At 38.1% G+C, this 24,630-nt stretch overlaps 1 protein-coding gene across 4 annotated transcripts in view; it reads left to right on the top strand.

Moving 5' to 3' along the window:
• The window catches only part of LOC139726971 (diacylglycerol kinase beta-like), a 275,552-nt gene that overhangs the window by 23,997 nt on the left and 226,925 nt on the right, over positions 1-24,630 (top strand). For 2 of the 4 annotated variants that reach the window (XM_071638321.1, XM_071638248.1), the window contains exons 1-2: positions 3,031-3,716; positions 18,531-18,632. The gene's annotated coding sequence lies outside the window, so the exon portion shown is untranslated. Of the gene's footprint in view, positions 1-3,030; positions 3,717-18,530; positions 18,633-24,630 lie in introns of those variants that run through there. The other 2 variants (XM_071638181.1, XM_071638126.1) reach the window with 1 other exon arrangement.

Here is a 24,630-nt window from a genome sequence, read left to right as displayed (position 1 = left end):
CTTATGATAGTGAAAGTTTCTTTTCCAAGTAATTTATGCTTTACAAGCTCTGCTTTTCTGTAAATCACTCTTTTCCATCAATTTAGTCACTTACTTTGTAGTTACCTCAAAGTATATGCATTTTTTATATTTATTTTTTCATATTTAACATTGTATGAAATCTTCATGATCTGCATTGCTTAGAATTTGTGAACAGTGTATGATTTATTTATGTTTACTGTGTATTTGTTTGACTGCGATAGAAATAAAAGCTCAATTGAACTGAATTAAATTGAAATGAATAGTACATTGTATGTTCAAAGGAGGAAACATTGTTTTAACGCAAAGTTAACATGATACTGAAGTACAGTGGTAGTTGATAACACATATCAGGCAATTTAAACTTAATTTTTGCAGAGCATTTGTGACAATGATGCTTTCCAGTACTCTGGAGTATGAGGCCATGCACAGACACGTACGAATGTATTCAGTTTCTAATCACAGGCATGCAACGCTAAACCTTCTGAAACTGATTTGGTTTGGTCTTGTCTTCAAATGTAGTCTTCTTTGCCAGTGGCATGTACAGTATATCTGGTTATTCAAGCAGTAGCTGTGTCCTATCTCAGAGTCGAAATATAGGTCACTACTTTGGCACTTTTCACCAAAGAGGATGTATACTGTAAAGCATGATATTTTCTTGGCGTGAAATTTTCACAAATGGGAGCCGATGACCTTATTTGTAGCATGAAATTTTCACGAGTTGCCTCTGACATTCAATGCATATAGTGTAGATGTGATCTTTGGTGTGCATTTTAATTTCGTGAAACTTGGCTCTCGCGAACATTCCTTGTTTTACAGCACTTGTAGTGGCACGCTGATGAGAAACTTTTCAGCAAAACTGGTATGAAATCCAACCATACCCTGCAAGTTGTTGTTGTTGTTTTGTGCAAGGATTGTGCATATTGTCCTTTGTAATGACCAGGTCGGATTCATTATTTTGATTTGGCATCTAGAATTGTTTGTATAGTCATTGGAATATTTTGTTGGGAGACTACCCACTGAGAAGGGAGAAATTTTGTGCCATCAATCTGTCATGCTCACTCTGATAAGAGAAGTCTTGCATGTTTTCATTTTTTTCGCTTAAAAAAAAAAATATCTGTCTGGCAGCATTTTACTAGTGATACTCTCAGTTGAGTCAGATAAATTGCAGTCCAGTATTGTATGTGTTTGTCTACATGCTGGTATTACAGAGTGCAAAATATCCCAAAATGTCCACATCATTAAAGATTCCACACTGTATTATATTTAAACAAATGGAAGCACAAATGTAGAAATATTTGTACAATAAATCAATGTCACAGAGACAAAATGTACTTTCAAAAATCAAAGAACCTGATCACTTATCAAAAGATAAAATGGTAAATCTGATTGCTTCCTAGATTAACTTCTACATGTATGCACTTTTTTCTATTTGTGCCCCCCCCCCCTTCTCTGGAACAACCTCCCTACTCATATTCAGTCCTCAACCTCTATTGACACTTTAAAAAGGAAACTTAAAACCCATATATTTTATTAACAGAACTGATGATTATGTACTGTTGATTATTTGTATTCGTAGTTGTTTTATATGTTTGTTTGCTTGTTTTTGATAATTTGTAAAGCGCTTTGAAACATGTTTGTCTTAAGCGCTATATAAATTTTAAATTGATATGTGTGTGTGTGTGCGTGTGTGTGTGTGTGTGTGTACATTATACAGATGACTTCAGCAGTGTCATATATGACAAAAATCTGAAATAGTGAATAGGATTTTTTTAAACATATTAGGTCTATAGGGAAGGTTTCTCTGTTTTCCAATGTTGTGTTGGTAAGGACTTGTTTACAGCTTTCATTAAACGTATTTACAATAATTAGATGAATATTTTCCCAACACTCTTTGTTTAAAGAAAAAAAATCTTTAGGCAAGTTTATTGCACAGCAATTGATAGAAAAAGATATTTTACTCATATGTTTACATCTACTGAAGATGTTTTGATTTAAAATTTCTGTGTGTGTGTGTGTGTGTGTGTGTGTGTGTGTGTGTGTGTGTAAGGAAATTGCAAAAGCACTGCTGTGCAAAAAAAAAGTAGCAGTTTCCAATTTCCAGAACTAAAAGAAAGTATTGAGTTGTTTTGTGTATCAAATTGTAATGAGCATATATGTATGGGTGAAATTAGACAATGTTGCTATTTGTGCAGTCCTTGAAGTGATGAATGGAATATTTGAAGTTCTGTGTTATTCTTTGTTGTTTTGGATATATCTCTGTAGTGTATTATTGCAGCTGGTTAATGAAATCTATGTCTTCTCTTTTTGTCTCAAATACTTTTTTTGATGAAAACTTAACCCTTTGAGGACGAGTCCCTAGTATACTAGGGCAAGTGTGTATGGGAATAGCGTGTTGTAGTAAAATCAGCCCTTCCTCAATGGGTTAAGAGAAGAAAAAAAGTATTAGAATATGTTGCGACAGGGTTATGGGAATAGGGGTGGTTAATCTTATGAGCAGTGTGTGGCAGGGGTCCTTACCCCGGATTAGCAGAATGCGACTCTGAGCAGTGAGTTTGAAATTGTGTTGGCCTTATAGTCAGTGAAGGTGTGTCTTCGAAGGTAAACACACTTGTGCCCGTCTTTGATCCCATAAGATTACACACCATAACAGGCACCTACACCCAGCATGCATTTATAAGCGCACACACTCTCAAACACACATACACACATACACATACACATATATGCACTCACAAGGTATGCAGATGCACATACTGACAAACACACATTGCTCTTACCCTGTGCTAGATGCATGCCCACCCATACCAGTGTTTAACTGCAACATCTCTTACTACTCATGAGCAGGCATGAATGGCCTAGCTTGCACTGCTATATAGCTAAATACCTCTGCTCATTTAGTATTGCAAATCCATGCTGCTCCACCAATGGCTAAGCTACTTCAACCAACCATGAGCTCTTTATTCCCCTCCCTCTCTTTCACTTTCCCTCTCTCCCTCCCCCCACTCACTCACGCATTCGCTCGCATCTCTCACACTCTCTCTCCGTCTCTGTGACGCTCCGTCACTGCTTACTTCCTGGTTCACTCGTTTTGCCAATCGCTTGTTGATGGTGTGATTGCGTCGCTCCGTGCAGCCGATCTTCGCAGGACGTCCAGCTGCCGAGGCTAAAAAGTGCCGCTGACGGCTTCCCAGCAGATGCCATCGGTGGAGGATATTGCAAAATTCTCCAAGCTTCAAACACACTGTGTGAGCTTTACACCACTCCGAGGCAGATACCGGTGTCTTAATACTGCAGATATTGTGTCCATGTTTCTCCCAAACACTTCTCTCGTGCGTTTAATTTCTTCCTCTCTTCGTCTCACCTCCTCTCTCATCCTCCTCTTTTGCACGTTGACCCTGTTCCCTTCAGAGGGTCACGGTCGTGGTGTCGTGCGTAGTAGTTGACATCGTTGAGGATGCACTACCCACCAGGATTCATCACGCGCTGAGATCTTCTGGAGATATGAAGCGGTGACTGTCAGAGAAACTCTTCCATATCTGAAGATTGTTGTGGAAGATAATGGGAAACAAACGGTCACTCCTTGAATGAGCAAAACACTCACCTCATTTCACATGTAGTGGAGTTCCAGTTTTGGCTTGCTTTTTTTATGTTGTGCGTATCATATGGATAAAGTCTGTGATCTACCAACATCTGGGGTAAGAAAATTATTTTACTCTCATACTTTAGCCACCTTCTTGATTGGAAATATTTGAATGTAAACTCTCTCTGCTTCTCATTCCGTGTGTTGGATTCCAGTATTACTGCAGAAAGTATGTATGACTTTCAGCGGTAAGGAACAGTAGACAAATTCATACCTGAGTGGTGATTTATGTACAGACTGTCTCTTTTTTTCTGTGATGCACACAATTCATGTGATGGCTTGAATGTAAATTATCTGTGGTAATCTTATGTTAGACATAGAATATTTGTCAGCTGTTAGTGTTGGTGTAATGATCAATGCCTGTAGAATGGAGGAGACCAGTTTAGCATTATTTATCCATGCAAGAATGCCACTGATCTTAAAATTGTACCTAATCTGTCAAAAGAAAGTCCACCCTACAAAGTATACATTCAGATAATTGTTTTTTATCTGATGGGATGGTGTATTTGAAAGTTGTTTATACTTTTGACACTCGGCATGCTGTCTATACATTCATCCATAAATAGCAGAATGCAGCATGTTTTGTGTCTATTTTTTTTATAGTACAGTTAGTCTTCACACCGTGACCATTCCCAGCAGATACTCCATCAATATCATTATCTCTCCTGCTTTTATTAAGTCTGTTTTATGAGCATATTCAAAGAATTATCTAAAGATATAGGTATACTTTTGATAATGAAAGTGGATAGCAAATATTCAAAATCTGTGTAGCTGGGATGTTATTAATATCAACAATGAAAAAACAAAATAGAAGCATCTGTCTTGTCAGCTCATTTAAAGAGGAAACCCAGTGGGAAAGTTTTGTAGTCCAATGTACTCAGTTGGGTGTATGAAGTGTTGGCAGATACTTTAAATGTGCAAAATAAAGTTTGTGTGTCTACTAGACATAGTTTTTTCTTATTCTGTCCCTGAGGCACACAAAAGTATGCATTATAAATCATAGAGGAACTTGTCGAAACAGTCAGAAGTAACATTAATACTTAAAAATCATGAGACATTGTGAGAAGAAATTGTGAAGAAGTTTCCAGATTGGAAATCTATTTTAAATATTAGCTGTTGATGAGTTTAAATCCCATTTGCACAAATGTGTATGTGCACATACCTTAGAGTCTATTAAAGTGTGTTTCAATGGACCCACAACTTCAAAGCCATATTTCTCAAAAGTGACATTATTACAGATTTGATTTTTCTGTCATTTTATCTTGGGTGCATGGGTAGGGTCATCAAATTCTAATGGATTTTACTTAATTTCAAGGCTTGGACTCTCTATTTTGCAATATCTAACCTAAACTGAAATATCTTCACTGATGAACTTCTGTTGATTGTGTTGGTGCAAGATCACATACAAGGCAGTTAGATCATCTAGGTGAGATGTGAAATTACCATGCATGCATGTTGAGAACAGACCACACTTTCCCAGAGACGTGGCTTGTGGAGTAGTTAGCCTTGTTTCACAGCTGTTTTGACCCCTCATACCAGGCTTTGTGATATTCACAAAAGTTTGTTTTATGCCAGCCTGGGGCAACCAATCAAGAATGGGTATGCCATTAAAATACAGCATGTGCAATGTCTTGGTTGTCCAGTACTGGAGAGCAATTTTTTCTTTCAGTGACAACTATTGAATTAAGATTCCCTGCCTGTGAAAAATGATGTATGACATATGATCATTCATCTGTACAATCTGTTTGCTGGTAGGCTGCCTTATTTCGACTTTCTGGTTAAAACTATGGGCCTTGGTGCCTCCAAAAGTACTCTTCACTTCAGGGCTGCACCCCTCAGTGAATAGTACTATTTTTTACTCACCTCTGCCCATAGTTTAAACCAGAAAGTTTCAAAGCAAAGAATATACATACATACAAAAGAGATAAAGAGATTGGGAGAGAAAGGCAGGGGGAGAAAGAGAGAGAGAGTTGTTTGAAACTTGGACCTGCATACTCCCTATGATTACACATCTACAACTCTGGCCCTTAATGTTCCATGTTTTGATGTACAGATAGCCACACATCACAGCAGAATTGTGTGTTCATGAAACATCGTGTTTGGATTTTTTTCCTCTTCCATTGTCAAGAGTAGGTGCATTTGTGTGTGTGTGTGTGTGTGTGTGTGTGTGTGTGTGTGTGTGTATGTGTGTGTGTGTGTGTGTTCTTAGGTCCATATTGGATAATATAGAACAATTTACAAGCATATCTTAATGAGACATGAAAAAACACACAGTCTCTTGCAGTGCCACAATTTTGAGTTACATATCAAAATTGTCTCTTGAAATTATTGTGGTTCTGTTGATGATTAGAGGTGTCTTTGATTCTTTTTTTTTTTGTTTCCCAAAGAAAATATTGTTCATTTTGATGTGAACATTACAATGTTGATCTTCAACATGGTTCTGGTTTCAGGCTGTAGCAGGCCATTAGATGTCTTGAGTCAGTTCTTGGAATCAATGTGTCATGTGCAGAAACATGTTACCTCTAAAGAGTTCATGTTTAATGAGAGGGTTGAGGCACTACGTGTCATGAGTATACTGTGCCCATATATAATTGCAGAGAATGATGATGTTAAGGGTATATCTTGCCACTCAAATTCTCGTGACTTTACTGTCAGCATTCCATGAACATGGAGTAAATGATCACAGATGGGCTGTGGATAACGTTGACAAGCATTTGAAAGGGACTTTATATTATTTTTGCTTTATTTTTAGGGTCAATGATCAGATCCGTGCATGACACTTTCCTGTTATCATCTTCAGCAGATAGCTTGGATTTCTACAAATGTTTGACCTGTATTAGCAGATGACCTGACATTTGTAGCAGACATGATGTGCTGACCCATAGACACACTGCTGTTCCTCTTCTTCCTTCTCCTTCTCCTATATATACTCCCTCCTCATCTTGCGTGTACTATTCTTCCTCCTCTTCTTCCCTACTACTCCTCCTGCCTAGTGTAGGCACCAAAATCTGACTTGCTAAAGAGCGGAGTTATGCGGCACCTGGGGAGAGGCGTTTGGTTCCTGCTGATTTCGGGTATTTGAATGGAATTGGGCCTTGTCGCCAGTGTTTGTTCTCTTGCCCATGCTCAAAGGCTCAAGCACTTTGTGCAGTCAGGACAGTCATCTTGCTACTAGTATTTAAATGTGTGTGTGTGTGTGTGTGTGTGTGTGTGTGTGTGTGTGTGTATGTGTATATAGTATGTATATGAAAGATGTAAAGAAGAGATTAATGCATTATTACCATCCAATAACTGTTAATTGTTGCACCAAATTTTTGATGCATCATGTGTGACCTTCAGGGTGTATGTACTTTACATCTAGATGTAGAGAGAGAGATACACACACATACATGCACATACTGCAATCAGGCGCACTATATCTATTTTGACAAATTTATCTTGCTGTTTGTCTATCTGTAGCATATTAAACATATATGTGTAGACCTACACATTTAAGCGTGTGATTGATTGGTACGTATGATACTGTATGTATACACATGTTAATCTGTTGATATCCATTCATATGTTGCAAGGGTGAGTTTTTGTCCCCGCCGAACGAGTTCGAGCAGGGGACTATGAAACGGGCTCCGTACGTGTGTGTGTCCGTCCGTGTGTCCGTGTGTCCGTCCGTGTGTCCGTCCGTGTGTGCGTCCGTGTGTGATCAAAATGTTCAAAATGCTACTCCTTCGCCATTTCTAACCCGATTTTGATTCTGTTTGCTTTATATGATAGCACTACATGGGAGCTTTGAAACTACCATACAGAATTTCAATTGTGACCTGTGACCTTGACCTTTGACCTATATTGTACATTTTGCTTCAAAATGCTACTCCTTCGCCATTTCTAACCCGATTTTGATTCCGTTTGCTTTATATGATGGCACTAGGTGAGGGCTTCAAAACTTCTACACAGAATTTTGACCTTTGACTTCTTTGACCTTTGACCTTGATTTTTGACCTATATTGTACATTTTGCTACAAAATGCTACTCCTTTGCCATTTGTAACCCGATTTCAATTCCGTTTGCTTTATGTGATGGCACTAGGTGAGGGCTTCAAAACTTCTACACAGAATTTTGACCTTTGACTTCTTTGACCTTTGACCTTGATTTTTGACCTATATTGTACATTGGCTACAAAATGCTACTCCTGCGCCATTTCTAACCCGATTTTGATTCCGTTTGCTTTATGTGATGGCACTAGGTGAGGGCTTCAAAACTTCTACATAGAATTTTGACCTTTGACTTCTTTGACCTTTGACCTTCATCTTTTTACCTATATTGTACATTTTGCTACTAAATGCTACTTCCGGCGGGGACATATATTACGCACTGCGTAATTTCTACTTTTCCTTGTTGTGTTTGAAATTATGCACCAGGGTAGCTCTAAAACAATCATATGTCATTATGTGAAAGTGTGTGTATGTTACATACTTTCCTTAAATCCAAATAAGTTTTGATGAAGTGCAAACTAGGAAAGATAATCTGAAGACATGCTTGGAAAGACATGCCTTGTCATTTATACCTCTCAGGTTTAGAACCATTATTTGGCTCACTCATAAGTTCTTGCATATGATGGGATATTAACCAGTCTGCATTGATAATAAGCCACAAGATCTATCAAACAGCCAACTACAAATAAGCCCATTATCACTCTGCCTCAGCTCATTAGGCTCCCTCTTTAAATAATGAAATAAAACAAAGAAATTCATCAGTGGGTAATTTTGTCTCTTTCATGTTCAATGTGAAGTGTGATAGATGACATTTTACATGCCATTATGGTCGTAGTTGCCTTTTAATTTCATTAGATCACATTAATGTGCATTTATGAGAGCTTACGTGTTGCCAGTCTTGTCCAATGGTTAGTTCTGTCAGTGAGAAATGATTGCAGTCTGTGTATTAAGTTCCTACAAGAAGATAAGTGAGAATTTTATCTTGGGACATATCTTTGCTCTCAGACGGTCCCATCAGGAAATATTGCAGTGCCATATCCAACGTGCCATAAAACAAAACAAGGAAATGTTTCTTTAACCCGTTGAGGACGGGCTGATTTTGCTACAACACGCATTTCCCATAGACACTTGCCCGAGTATACGCGGGACTCGTCCTCAACGGGTTGATAAAGTTTGGGATGATGATTTGGGTTATTGGCTTTTTTTCCCAGCTGCCTACAGATATCATAAGTCTGCCAACTGATACCTAATTCCAGCAGTCAATCGCTGCATGATAACCAGTCACACCCTCATTGCTAGTGGTTGCATTGACAGCATACAATGTAACCCATCAGCTCCTTTCCCTCATAGTATTGGTGGAGATGAGGATTGGGTTTTAACTTTTTGTGAGATACCAAAAACCACTTATGAAATAATACAGAATATACCATTCTAAGAAGAATTCAAACTTTATGAGATGAAAATCGGTTGTGGAATGGCAGAGATATTAAAAAACAAAGTAAAACAAGGCAATCTAATCAAAGGAGGGTCCCACCTTTTATTAGAATTGCTCTGTTTTGGATATCTCAGCCATTTCAAAACCAATTTTCATCAAATAAACATTGAATCCCTCTTGGAATATCATGCTCTTTCATATTTCGGAAGAGGTTTCTCCTTATCTCACCAAATAATGGTAGAAACCAGAAGTTAGGTCTTGACCAAAACTATATGATCCCTTTAACATGGCAAACAGGAGTCCATGAATCCATTAACAGTTCACAGATAATGTGCCTCAGAAACAACATACTGTTTACACATATGCTATAAATTGCTGAGTCCCTCAAAACCCTTTGTTTTTCTTATCAACAATACACAGTTATCACATAAACAGGTATTCAGATAGAGAATTGAATAGATGATATATTTGTTCTGACAGGGACAAGCCTTGAAGTGCAGTACACAGTGCAGCAACAATACAAAATATAATCTATTGCGTATTTGATTATAAGCTATGTGTCAACTGAAGAAGCATGTTAATTTGGAACCAGCACATATTTTCACTTGTTTTTCATTATGTGATCAGTAAAATTTTTAGTGTCTGTATGTGTATGTACGTGTGTGTGTGTGTGTGTGTGTGTGTGTGTGTGTGTGTGTGTGTGTGTGTGTGTGTGTGTGTGTGTGTGTGTGTGTGTGTGTGTGGTGTGGGGGGGGGAATCTGAAGGATGTTGGATATGCAATCAATAACATGTTGATTTCACAGGGTCATCAAATTATGAGTACACGATATGCATTGAAATAATCCTGATGAGAGTAAATGTTACAGTATATGTTTCCAGTTACACCTCTACTTCACTACTTCAACCTCAAAACATTGTCAGTTTCATTTATTTGTTGCACTCTATTGCTTACTTTTGTTGGGAGGGGGGAGGGTGGGTATGATCAGTAGAAGATTGGATAGGAATGAGGATCATGAATGCTCATACAGCTAACCTTGTATGACATTGTTCCTCAGGAATTGTGTCAAGGTGTATTCAAATTGCAATTTCACATCTTGTGATAAGCCCACAAATATTTCTGCTGGTAGCATGGCATGTAAAGAAAACCTCACAAAACAGAACTGCAGAAAAGACTGAAATTATACCGTGACATCAGAGAAGTAGCATTCCTAGATAGTTACTATGACTGTTATTATGCCAGCATGTTCAAAGGAGATGAAAAATATACCTTATTTTCCTTGCTGGCTGTGGAAGCATGCCAGAGGTTTCTGAATATACTTGATCTTTTGATATTTATCACTGTTAATTGGCCCAGTGAGAAGGGAAGACTTCTTCAGACAATAGCTACTGTAGCAGTTGCCATGACAACAACTGCAAGGTTTCACCATTCCTGCTCTCATATGATAGTGTTGAGAAGTGTAACTTTACCAGCTGTCAGGTCAGAACTTATCATTCATTTTTTTGTTGTAATGCATTTCAAGATTTGCAGATAAGTGGCATTTGGGGGAAAAATCAATAGATTTAGAATTGGCTGTGAGTGCCACCCTAAAATAAAGCTTACATACACATTCTTGTTGATAAATTGCAGTAAGATTGCACACTAAAATTGGCTGCAAAACTCAAATTTAAACAGCAATGCTCATGTAATCATGTTTGTTGTGTGGTTGTTATCATTTGGGGAATGTATTCTGTCATGCTCCAGCACAGTATAGAGATTCTGAATCATCCAATTTACAAGCACCCTTGAAATTTCAGTCAAGTCTACATCTTGATTTGGTCTCCAATAAACTTAATTTGCCGTCAAGTCTGGCTGTTTCAATTATCAGCAAAAGTATACATGTCCACAATGGAAGGAATATTTCAGGCTAAAAGCAGCTCAGCTGTGTGCCCCGCCCATGCAGAATGCAATCAAATTAATTTCATCATCTCTGACTGCATGGCTTGATTTCCACTTCTTTGTTTTGGGTGCTTTTTTTTTGGCAAGCAGTCCTAATGCATTTGGGTGTGCAAGCACATTCAAACAGCATTTGAGCAGTGTACATACTGCCATATACTCGTAGTTATCTTTGAGAATTTTTTAAAATGCATTGTGGAGTCTTGAAAACCTTTTATGCTGATTGTACCTGCCAGTACCTATATGTGTACCTGTTTTCATCTTTTGGTAAGCCTCCTCAGATTAAAAAGGAAAAAAAAATGATCTCACATGATATCTGAACAACATTCAGTGCAATTTTAGAGAAATCTTAAAAAAATAAAGAAATAAAAAAAGAGATTAAAAAAATTAAAAAAAAAATCATCGAAGTAGTAATATCCATATGATTTGCTGTATTTCCAGAGATTTTGGCATAAAACAAAACCTGTTTGAGAAGAATTTCCTTCCATTCCTCTGACACCAAACGGTGACGTTGTATATCCCAAGAGAAATGTTGATAGAGGGAGGGAGAGAGAAAAGGGGAGGGATCAGAAAGAGAGAAAACAAATAATAGTTATTCTTTTGTAGCTACATCCTTCCTTTGCTAAAAAGCTGATTATGTTTAGGATATTAAAGGGTGTGTACAGTTTTGATCAAGGTGAGGATTTAGCTTTTAATGTTTTGCGAGATATTCAGAAACCATTCTATGAGATGTCAAAGAGCATGCAATTCTAAGGGGTATCAAAAGTTTATTTGATGAAAATTGGTTTTGAAATGGCTGAGATATCCAAAAACAAGGTGAAACAATGAGATCCTAATAAAGTTGTGGCCTGTCGCCTTTTATTATTATCACTTTTTGGGATATCTCAGCCACTTGAAAACCAATTTTCATCAAATAAATGTTGAATCCTTCTTAAAATTACATGCCCTTTCATATTTCATAAGAGATTTCTCATTATCTCTTAAGAATGTTCAAAACATGAATCCCCACCTCAACCAGTACTGTACAGTTCCTTTAAACCAAGATTGATAAAAATCAAAGTAGCGAATCATGTTGTAAAAAGTCCCATTCATTTCATAGTCATGATATATGACATTAACTTGAGTGATCATATCACTTTCTTTCTTTCTTTCTTTGCTTTGGAGTAAAACATGATCATGTCAGGGGAATTACAAGAATATTTTATGATACAATGTATACTTTCCCAAAAAGAGCCTTCTAAATTTTGTTGTGGCTTTTATTTGAGTCACTGCTTGTCCCCTACCAAAACCATGTTGGTCTTCAAGACTTGAGACTTTGTATTTGAGAGCTACCGTGATACCATCATTAAAACTTACTCTGAAATGTTGCCATCTCTGCTTTGGCAATTATAGAAAGAGGAGAAATGCTTCCCCTTCTTCAACCAAGACAAGAAAAAACTTTGGGGAAATGATTCAGCATAGTACCATTCTACTGTAGCGACTCTGCAGAAGTTGTGGAAGGTGTAGGGGTGCGTTAAAAGCAGTCGGCAGGAAAATGCCAGCTGCCCCAGAATGTTATTGCCATTAATAACGGCCGTTAAAATGGAAAACATAACCGCTATTACAGCGTGACAGGGCATAGCTGTGACGTCATCAGACACACTGGGTTGTCTGCAAATTTATTTGAAATGTAATGCATTTAAAGGGTAGACCTCACCCTGGGAGACTCCTGGCTGCATTCTGATTTATATACTAACTCCTGTGGAGATTGTGAACTATAGCATGTCTGATCAATGGTGGTGTATTTGAATTTTGGGGGGAATATGTGTCTTCAATGCCTAAAAGTCAGTGTATAGCCCTTTTGTAATTCTTCTGAATCTTTGTTACTTTTGAAAAATGCTCAAGTTGCATGTTTCCATGCAATATCTAAGTTTTTAAAACTTATTAGTAACATGCAAACATGCAAGTTATGCTCAGTCTAGGAAAAGATACAATCCAATATCTGTTGTTAATCATATTACTACCAATGATTGACAAATGATGTCAGTGGCAGAATCCTGGTTTGGAAGGATTTTGTGGGAATATCCAAGTAATCTGAAGAAAATAATAGAAAAATTATTTTAGATATGCAACAATCCTATTCAGATGTTCATTTTGCCACATAAGTGATATTGAGGGTATCATGAATGAACACAAGTCAACATGTGTAAGATCCTAACATTCGATAGTATATGATTATCATGTGATTGGAGGCTTTGTTCTTTGAATATGTGATGAATCCCTCTTCAATTTAATATGCAGAAGGAACAATCCTCTTTTGTTTTATTTTTGCGTATTCCATTTTTCAATCAGATTCTCCTCTTTCTTCTTCTTTTTTTATGAATTAAAAAATACTGCTTGTCACATTTCCTATGCAAGTGGAATAATTCATGTTGTTGCTGAAATAATTTAACAAAACAGCCAACAAGCTAACAATAACTGCATATCTTTCCCAAAGTTGATATTTCTTGTATGGGTTGTGGATGGGAGTCTGCTACTCTTGTTGTAATCTTGCAGCCTCTTTGTGCTCTGAGTGAACTTGAACCTGAAAATGTCAGCATATTCTGTTCTTCATTCCAGATTACCCATTTGATATTGACAGGGTTTCTCAACATTGAATATGACGTGCATAATATTTATGCACTACTTTATTTACATTTTTCTTTTTCTGACACAGTTATTTTTCTTTTTCTGACACAGTTATTTTTCTTTTCTTTTTGCATTGTATATTTATGACAATCTTTGCTGAAAAAAAAAATGAATTACCATCAAATATTGCTGTGCGTGTTCGAAAGCAAACATACTATACTCAGGATATTCTGTTTATGAGCAGCTGTGATAAATTATAACTCTGAAAAGATTTAAAGGAAATAATTGTTTAGCAGTATGCTGAAAAGGGATTCACAAAACATCAGAAGTTTTCTTCAAATGAAGAAAGCAAATCTATAAATATATAGATAGATTGAAAGAGATAGGTAGATAGATGGATGGATAGACAGATAAACAGATAAATAAGGAAGCAGAGAACCAAACAGACATTGATGAAAAGGAAGATAGATGAATAGTTAGAGTGATAGATAAACTGACTGAGAGCTAAACAGGCAAGTAGAAAGTTAGACAGATAGACAGGTGAGATTGACAAATAGAAAGATAGAGAGAGAGAGAGAAGAGGAGAAGACAGACAGAAAGAGAGGTCGGAAGATGGAGAGGAGAGAATGAGATGTTTTGATGGATGAGTATGTGTGTGTGCCTAACCGCCTCCCTGCATTAAGGTCTGTAGTGAGAGCTGTCTGTCGGACCCCCCAATAAACACTGTCCATTACGCTCATTCGTCTGCCTCATTCCTGCTAGGGTGGCTTCCTACGTTGAACCCTCCACGCCCCGGTCATACGTCTCTGCCACAGTACGGGATTTGTCCACAACCAATGGGGATTATCGAGAATGCGGTGACTTTTTCGGAGGAACTATGGGGAAATATATTGAAGAGAGAAAGATACATGTATGTCAATGTGCATGGATGGGAAGTATTCGTTTGCTGAAATGTGGCCCTGCCATCTCAGCCACACTATGCCATAAATGCGGTCTCACATACATTTCTTGGACAAACATGCACCTCTTGTATCTATCAAATTTTACATATAACATAGTATCGATCTTAAACACAACAAACAAAAGCAACTTCTTTGTACCTTAAGATGATCGTCGGTGTATGGAATGCCTATGGACGCATTACTGATGGAGAATGTTAAAGAAATATTGCCCCGTTTTATTTTTTTCTGACTCTCTCGGTATGATGCATTACAGAAAGATGTAGTTTGTTTGACCCTTTGCAGCAGTGCAAGTACAAATTAATTGTGTTGTGGTTGTTGTACTCTCTTTTTGACACAATAGATGCTCTCAAAGGAGGAAATGCCCTTGTGATGATATGTGTGTAACTTTGAACATTGCTTTGTCCAAGTTGACAAAACGCTTCCTGTGCATCAATTCATTTTTATGTCGTTTCCTGATTAGAGAGACCACATGACACCCTGTAAGAGAAAGCAGCTCATCAGACTGGAGCACTGATAAAGCTAAATAACATGTTATTTGCTTGAGAAAAAAAAAAGTCTTTAGATAATCTATGAGATGGAGACCATATCTTTGTGTCTTCATTATTAACTTGTTTTAGGCATGTATGAGGATTTATGCGTAGAATTTGGTTAATTATCAGGAGGTAGCTAGAGGCTCTTATAATTCATTCTAATTTCAGTCCAGGCAGGGACAAAGCAATCACAACCATTGCCAAGACTTTCTGTACCACAAAAGAAAATTATAATAATAGCAGACTATATCAAATCTTTTTGTTTTGCCTAATTAGAGGTTTTTCTCTTGTGTTTATGTGTCGAACTTCGGGATACAAGATGATCATGAATGAGAAACAAGTATGGTGTGGGTTTTGTTGCCAGTTCCAGGCAAAGTTGATGAGATTGATGTGAAGACCAACAATGGAAGTGCTTGTCACAGTTCAGATGATGCCCAATGATTGATTTCTCCACTCCCGGATGAAAGTAAAGATCCTTTGGCAAACACATTAACACCTTGTCATCTGCACTCGAGAGATGAGGATTGCTCTTTATCACTTTCCTTTAAGTTGCTTCTGCGTCCGCCCCCCCCCCCCCACTCATTCTTTAGCCCCTTCTCATTAGCAAATGTTGATTAGGGATTGATCCATTCATCAGATTGATGACCTTGATATTCATAGCCAACTTGCATTCTCTAGCCTGGGACTAATGATTTTTAAGGCTTTTGGTAATAGCGGTGAGAGAGGACTCACCGAATGGTGCATGTATGGTGAGCAATATCAGGGAAGATTGTAAAGAATGGGGTATGAATTAAAAATGAAAAAAAAAGTCAATTAGCTTTACAGCTGAGACACAATTGAAAACCTCTAGGATAGAAAAAAAAAGGGGGGATGATGTTCATCTAGCTGTCAATAGAAAAGAAAAAAAAAAAAAAAACATCCCGGAAATACTGAACAAGAAAATACCACTTGAACATGCTTTATTTGTGTGTTGATATTTTTTTTTCAGCATGTAAAGCATTGCTTTTGACACTTGGTGGATATTACACTCAGATTTGCCACCTAGTGCAGAGAATAATATTGTACATTTCATTTTGAACTTTTAAGAAGACAAAAGTGATGCTAATGATATAAATATTACCAATGCATGCATATCAAGTTGATTTAAGACTTACCTTTGACATTTTTGTCTCCATTTTATTGATATAATATTGATGCTAGTTGCTACAAATAGAGTATAGATGTGAATATTGTAAGAACCTGCAAGGTGTCAGACCCGACTAGGGAGGCAGTTGTACATTGATATCATGCAAAAATGTCTGGCTGCAATGAAAGGCCCTCTATATTTCCACATCTAGAATTGTGTGTTGAATAGAAAGAAGAAAAAAAAAAAAAGAAAGGAAGGGGGTAATGGAATTCTAAACTCTCAAGACTTATTTGTGTTGGATTATCACTTTTTTTTTCAAATACTTTCAATCCTACTTGTGGGTTCTTCGTGATGTGAGTTATGCATGTGAATTACATGACAACAATAGTAATCCAAGCTATTTAAAATCTAGCCATAACACCTAAAGCCCCCGTTCCACTATCACGATTTGGACCCCGATCTGTCCCGATCTAGCAGATCGGGAGAGAGCGGCAAAAGCGTACGGGGATCGGAAGCATCGTAGCAGCAGCGTGTGGAGGTCGGGGTTGGAGCGGGCAGTTTTTCAGATCGGGGAGAAATTTTGAACCGGTTCAAAATTTCTTCCCGATCTCCCCGATCAAAATTGACATATTTTTAATTGTACGGCAAGCGGGGAGAGCGTAGTGACAGCGTAAACGCAGCGGGGAGAGCGTAATGACGGCGTAAACGCTGCGGGATGAGCGTAACAAGGTCTTTCTGAGCGTAGTGACATCGGCACAAGAACGGGAAGTAATTTTAGCTGTAATTTTCGAAGAAAAAGAAGAGATGAAGAAAAAGAAGAGAAGAAAGCAGCGAAGCAGCTACCCAAAAGGCGAAGAAAGAGAGACTGCACGTCATGCTGAAAGAGGAGGAAGAGGACATAGCAGAATTGTGAAGAATATGAAATCATCTACAACTGGAGGAAGACGGACTATAAAAGCAAGGACATCAAGAAAAAACCTTTGAAAAATCAGCACGTCTTTGTTTATACAATGCATTGCTGCAAAAGAACCGTGAGTTGAGGAGGCTCTTCAAGTTCAAGTTCAAGTTGATTTATTTCACTTCCAACAAACAAATAATAAAAAATACAAAGAAATGCTCATATACACAGACGTCATGAAATCAGTACCACAATGCGATGAACAGAATAACATTGTAAAAGAGATACAGGCAAATTATCAACAGAGATACAAATAACAGTTACGTCACTGTGGTAAATGCATACAAAATATTGCTGGAAATGGAGGGGACTGCTAAAAAGCAGAGCGTGTAGTATTAGAATGCAGTCCCCTCATAGAGAAAAATATATAATTGCAAAAAACAACAACAACAAATTTCCCTAAGCGGTAGCAAAAAAAAGACAGACAGAGTAATACACACATACATGCACACATACGGACGCACACAAACACATGGCGGCTCTCTTGTAAGGAAAAAAAAATTGATGAGAGGATAGAAAGATATAGTAGTGAAGAAGGTAGTAAGTCCGAGGTGGATGGGGGGGGGGGGGGGGGAGGAGGAGGAGGGGAGAGGAGAGGGAAATGGTGGGTCATAACCAGGGCACTGGAGGCACAGAAGCACGGGCTCGCTGATGAAGAAAGAGTAGTGAGAATAACGAAGCAACAACAACTTTGAAAATCAAAAGTAAAAAAAGAAGAATGAATCTTCGAGGTCCACAGTATATTTCTTCGGTTCTGCATGCTAATAAGTTGACTGACTGCTGACCCACAGTCGAATCGGGGTACATCGGGGCATATCGGGCACTTTTCAGCTCTCTGAGCGGGGTAACAGCGTGATAAGATCGTATAGATCGTTCAGAGCGTAGATACAGCGTGCATTGATCGGATAACATCGGCAACATCGCACTAACAGCGTAGCTACATCGTTCTAAAGCGTACCGGCAGCGGCAGAGATCGTAATGTCTCATTCCCGATCATCGTAGTAAGAGCGTAGCAAGCACTTGGTAGTCGTAACTGCAGCGTACTTAGAGCGTTCTAACATCGTACTGTGTCCAGATCGGCTCAGGTTTTACCCGATCCTTCCCGACCTGAGAAAATTGTCAAATCGTAGCGAGAACGGCATAGTGGAACGGGGGCTTTAGATGATACACTTATTGTTTCCTGTCTACCAGGTCACATGTGTTCCGTGAACCAGTAATTTGATTGGGTTTGCTGTTTTTTAATGCTTTTGAATGTTATAGCTTTGTAGGTGAGCATGTGAAATATTGACTCTATTGGTTCTTCTGCCATATTTTTTCCCATCCCACAGATCTGTGCCAACTTACAGGGATTTACTGGATCTAAAGGGAACAATATGTGCTTTTGATCCAAAAACTGAGTGCCACATTGAAATGCATTGCATTCATTGCAGGTGAGTTGACGCATATGAAATGTTAATGCAACCCACATTTTGCTTTAAATGATCTCAGTGCTTTAATTACACTGGTCAGATTGTAAGAGCTTTGGTATGAAGATAAGTTGTTGATGTACATACAGAGACACACAAATTATATATGGAATTATGTATATTCCTTTTCATGTTTAATAGACAGTGAAGTGTAATATTCACCTTCTGCTCCTGCTGCCAGATATGAAGCACATATCAAAATGCAAATGACGCCTTACTTGATTTTTTTTCCCCCCTGTAAATGCGCTTCGCTCTATTGCAACCGCTGTCGCCTGCTTGGTAACTTGGATTTGAGTGGAATGGCAATCCGGAAGGAGCTATCATCTTGGGGCTTAGTGGATTGACAGATTACCCAATGCTCGTGGAATGAAAAAAAAAAAAAGGACAAGTGACAGCCCTATAAATAGAATGAGCGGGAAGGATATACCAATTAGGCCACAACTACCTCTCGAGTCAATTTAGAAAGTGATGCATTTAGCAAAACACTTGTAATGCTCATAATCTGGGCATGTAATCTCTGAACCAGGTAATGCGGTCCATGCAACTGTCTCCAGGAAAAGATGTATTCTTCCTTTATATCTTTTTTTTTTCTTTTGACATAGCTTCATGGCATGATAATTGCTAAAATGAAGTATGATCCAACATAAGGGATTGTTGCCCTGCTTTGTCCTGAATTCTTAACATACACATATTTTAACTTGCAAAATTTACATATATACCACATAATTATGATACTTTGCTGTGATTGCTATGTTGCAATTTGTTGAGCTGGTGAAAGCTTTATGCTTTATTTTTAGATTCCATAAACGTGAACATGTAATTCATTATGTATTTGCCAACAGCATCACACTTTTTTTTTCTATTCATATGAAATGTTACTATCTCACCATGAAATCAATATTGGCATTGCATCACCGGCGATATGGAAAGCAATTTGTCATTATAGTTTCTCTGATATTTTGTAAAATATTTTTTGTTTGTGTTTTGCATACCCTTATATGCCTTCAGCTATTGCACAAAGAAAATCAATCACATGCATTTATCAAGTCGTTTTCTTTTGAAATTTTCATTTCTGTGCCCTGAATGTAGTTTTAAAGATAGTACAAACATGCTTGGGCCATCATATGTAAATTAATGTTATGTTGATTGGACAAAAGCACTTGATTGCTAATGTATGTGGTGCTTCTGAGATGACGATACCGTGTATTTATTCAGCTTTAACTCACATTACATAAATTGCCAGCTACTGCTACGGCTACTGACGTCATACTTTTTCCTGACTTGTCTTCGGAAAGAAAAAGAAACAAAAATTTTTCACAGGTCCATAAACTGAAAGATTCCTTTTGATTCAAACATCGTAACAGTTGGTATAATTGTGAGTATGACTTGAGGATTTAACCTCATTTAATCAAAGTGATGGACAAAGCATGGTGTCATGGTTATGATGGTACAAGACTTCAACTTCATCTGATTAATTTAGGATTTTGATGAACATTATAGATGATTGTTCTGTACTGCTGTGCATTAGCATGGAATACTTTGCAGATCTGTGCAAGCTCCAAAGGCTTTGACCAAAACTTGAGTACCGGTACTTATTAAATGAAAGAAACCAATGTTTGAGAAGAAGGGAAGATGGAATAGCAACTAATGATTAATGGTATAAAAGTTAGAAACTGAAGAAGAAAGACACCGGCACTCCCCCCCCCCCCCCCCCCCACACACACACACACATACACACACACACACACACATGCACACCAAAAATCGACTGGGAAACATGATTTTGTTGCTTTGCTGCTCTGTAGTCTTCAAATAGTTTTGAAGTGTAATGACATTATTCATCACTCGTCATCATTGTTTCTCCTGTTTGCTGTGGAGTTAGAAATGACAAATTGACCCATCAAGTTAAAGAACCATATTATGTAGTTTGGCATTATGTTGTTATTTTTTATGCATAATTATTCATTATTGCATTTTGTAGTATTTCATGAAATGGGATGAAAACTTCTCTTTCATTTGATCCCTTTGTTGTTGGCATGATCCATTAGTGATATGGAACCAAGGTCTCTTTGGCATATATGCTAGTAGTGGACATGACACAATGATTTTACCACTGATGTGTTAGGCTCATGCTCTGCTCGCAAAATGACTACACTGCACTTCACATATTATGTTTGAACTTGTGCTGCTAAATCAGTACTGCTGAAACCCTGTGCACTCAAGTGAGGTCTGAAATGCATGACACCAACACAGGTGTTTCGGTATCCAGGTGGCAATAATGAAAAACCTCCTCAGGAGAGGCAGATTACAAACTTTGAGTGAGAGCTGGCATATATGTTGCATACCAAACCATATATCATTGTCATGAGGAGTGATAAAAATGAATGCCTCATATATCTGATTTGACTTTCCTGAAGAGAATTATGGAGAACTATACTGTCTGTCCTATACATAGTTCTATGACATGCTCCTGTGACAGTTGCTCCTATGAAATATGTGCATGCTAAGCCAAGCATAAATTCTACCCACAAACATAACCCTAACCCTAATCCTAATTCTCACATCACACTAAACCTAAAACTCTACTACAACCCCAACCCTAGCCCTAAGTCCTTGGAGAAAATAAGACCAGAGCAATTGTTGCAGGAGCAAACATTGTCATGTCACCGTCCTACATAAATATCATCGTGGATATTTCATTCATCACATCAAGGCTTTGATGCAAAGGTGTATACGTGTGTCTCTTCTTGATTTGATGTGAAAAAGGAAATTAATTAGTGAGCAGGTCATTTGGATATTGGTGAGGTCACACTATAATCAACTCATATACTGTATACGCCGAATATTTCGCGAGGTTTTTATTTTCGCGAATTTCGCAAGTCGGGTGCTATTCACGAAATTAAAGACATGCGAAAATATTGACTCTGATCCCGATGTGAATGTTACGTACGCCTGTATTTTTTCTCCATTCAGTACAGGACTGCATGATCGCGAATATAACCACTCGCGAAATCGTCAGGAATTCCCGATTCGTGAAAATTTAGACTAGCGAAATATATGGCGTATACAGTACTGTAAAACATTATATATTCACGGAATGAAATTGTCACAAATTGGAGCCAACGGCCTTTTTCGCGGCATGAAATTTTCGCAAATTGCCACTGGCATTCAATGCATATAGTGTACATAATTAAAATGCACACGAACATTCCTCACTTTACAGTATTTTTTTGTGTTATTGCTGCTAACAGCTGTTTCATGACAAAGTTTAAAACCTTACAATACTGTCAGTTTCTGACTTCCAGTCTAATTTGATTAAATTTCTATCTTTTTATGTTATTTTCTTCTGTAGATTTGGCTTATTGGCATTCTAATAGTTTTACCAATTTTTACTTCCTAAAAGATTCCATTTAGTATCTAAAGCCAACTTTAACATAGCATGGAATTGCAATGTCACCAAGGTGCATACTTGAAGTGTGAGCAACCGAAGTTGGTGTGTACATCTCTGATGTGTGAAAAGGGGGTTACATTGCATTGTGCGGGAGAAAAAAAAAAAGGAGAGGAAAAGGTGAGTGTTATCATCATATCACGGAGGATGACAACTTTATACAAATAGAAGCAACTCAAATAAACACAGCGGTGTCAAGATGAAATTTCCCCCTTTCTTCCAAAGCATGACAACTCTCATTTAGGTTTCAGAGGTAAAAATAAATACAATTGCCTTCTCGCTTTTCCACTCAACCCCTACCAAAAAAAAAAGAAGGGAAAAGAAATGAAAAAGCAGAAAAAACAAAGAAAAACAAAGAAAGGAAAATGAATGAGAGATGGTGTTGACATTTCAGGCTCAGTGGAGAGGTAGTGTCGGTGTTGGTAATGGATACTTAGTGCATTACAACAACTCCCCTCCCTTTGCAAACCTAATTTGTGTAAGAGCATGTCGGTAATACTCCGAATATCATGCAGGAAATAAAAGCCTGGAATTGAGGCGAAAGGGTTGTGTGTTTTTTTCTGTTTTTATTCGAGCGATAGGAAACTGAAGTACAAAAATAAGCAAAAGGGAACTACTGAAAGAGAAAAAAAGCTGGAATCATTTTGAACCAATTTTTTTTGTTATTTTTTTTGTGGACTGCTTGGCATGCGCGGTAACATAACACTGATTTGTTGTACTAAGGGTGCATTCAAATTATTTGTACCGTACTCCAAATTCACAGATCAGCATTTCAGTGAACTAGTTCATGTCATTGTCATTCTGGGTGTGATTAAGCAAACACACACACACACATAATGTTTTGTTTTGTTTTGTTTTCCAGAATGGAAAACCCAAGTAGTAAAACATGTTGTATGCATGTTTTAAAATGTGCAGGGTGTGGCATTTTAAACTTGAATGCGAAATGCTGCATTTACACCATGTTCTACGGCAGTCACGGCCCAGGCCACCATGGGCAAAACGGGATGGACGTGTGACAACGTGGTGGGACGGGATTGGCAAACGTGACAGACTGTGATTGCCGTAGTTGCTGTGTCAGATTCTAAAAAATTTGCCATGGCCAGTCCTGGTGCTAATGAGAAACCTGGTAGGCTGGAATAAAACGGGGTGAACGCAATAAATCGTGACAGCACGTAATAGGCTGTAACAAAACTTGGAGGCGGTCTGTAGTGAGACGTGACAGAAAGTATTGTGTAGCCTAGCCTGACCAGACGCCATGAGACTGACGTCTGATAGCTGTACATGTTCACCGTAGTGAGGACTGGAACAAATAAGACTAGAATACGTAGGGGAAAAAACAGGAGAACTTCCATCTACGGACGGCTCACTACGGAGCGGGCAAACGGGGCTGCCATGGCCGCTGGGAACATGGTGTAAACGCAGCATAACCTGCACCCAAGTGGTGAATGTGACTCAAAAACAGTATTGTGTGCATAATGGGGTACCACTGTAATGAGAACTCTACTTAATTGACGTTCATGCATGGTATACTTAACCTGATAGTTGAGTACGCATTTTGGTTAAGTGGGTAGACATTTTCCAGACAAATCTGATCTCTTTTCGTAGTTTCCTGTAGAAAATTTGTGAAATGGTTGTAAATATTGATGGAACTCAGGTGCTAAGAGGAAATAGAGCTCTTTCCTTTTCAAGTTTGAATGTGTTAAATATGCAGTGTACAATTAATTTCCTATATCACTACAGCATTGACACACATTTCTGTATGCCATGTAAAAACCCATGCAGCACCACCACACAAATCATCCAAAATATACATCGCAACAGCGCATGAACAGAAGGGCAAGGGTTACCATTTCGTTAGATTTTGAGTATGCGCAGTTTGGTTGACAGTGATACGCAATTAGTGGAATATTTCTGTTCATCTGACTGTGATGGGTGCAAAAAATAGCGGTATTTAGATGCATGCTGCTATTTTGTCTGTGTGAATGACACTTGTATAGTGACGTTCCGTGTTATGTTTATGGTACAGATACATAAGTCCATCATAAGTGTGTGGTTTCCATGACATGAATGAAACATGCTCTTGGGTAAATCAGGTACACTACTTGATTTGGTATTATGCTCTGCCCGACACTACCTGATTATGCAGAGACTACTGTAGTTGAAGCTGCTGCACTTTGCAGGAATAGATTTAAAAAGCATTGCTTGGTTGGCAGTTTATTGACAGCAAGCAAAAATGGTGGATTTTCACCTGGGAGTCGTCGTGACGTTTTGTCATCCTTCCTCTGAGCTGAACTCGGGAGAATCAAATCCATCCTTGACTTTTGGAAACGCTTCTGTCAATACAATACACCTTGCATCTGGCAAGGGGGGGGGGGGGTAGGATCTTCTCTTTTTTTTCCCCCTCTCAGGGATGCCATGTGGCAGATGATGCAAATGAAAATGGAGAGCAGTGGACAAATGTGGCAGAAGGAAGCAAGCGGCAGAAGTACTATTTTGTATTGTAATTTAGTGATG

The sequence above is a fragment of the Diadema antillarum genome, unplaced genomic scaffold (genome assembly GCF_040938485.1).
Source record: "Diadema antillarum isolate AM-2024a unplaced genomic scaffold, OU_Dant_1.0 scf00000001, whole genome shotgun sequence".
Lineage (NCBI taxonomy): Eukaryota > Metazoa > Echinodermata > Echinoidea > Diadematoida > Diadematidae > Diadema > Diadema antillarum.
Note: the sequence above shows the minus strand (reverse complement) of the source record. Positions and strands in the feature narration are given on the sequence as shown.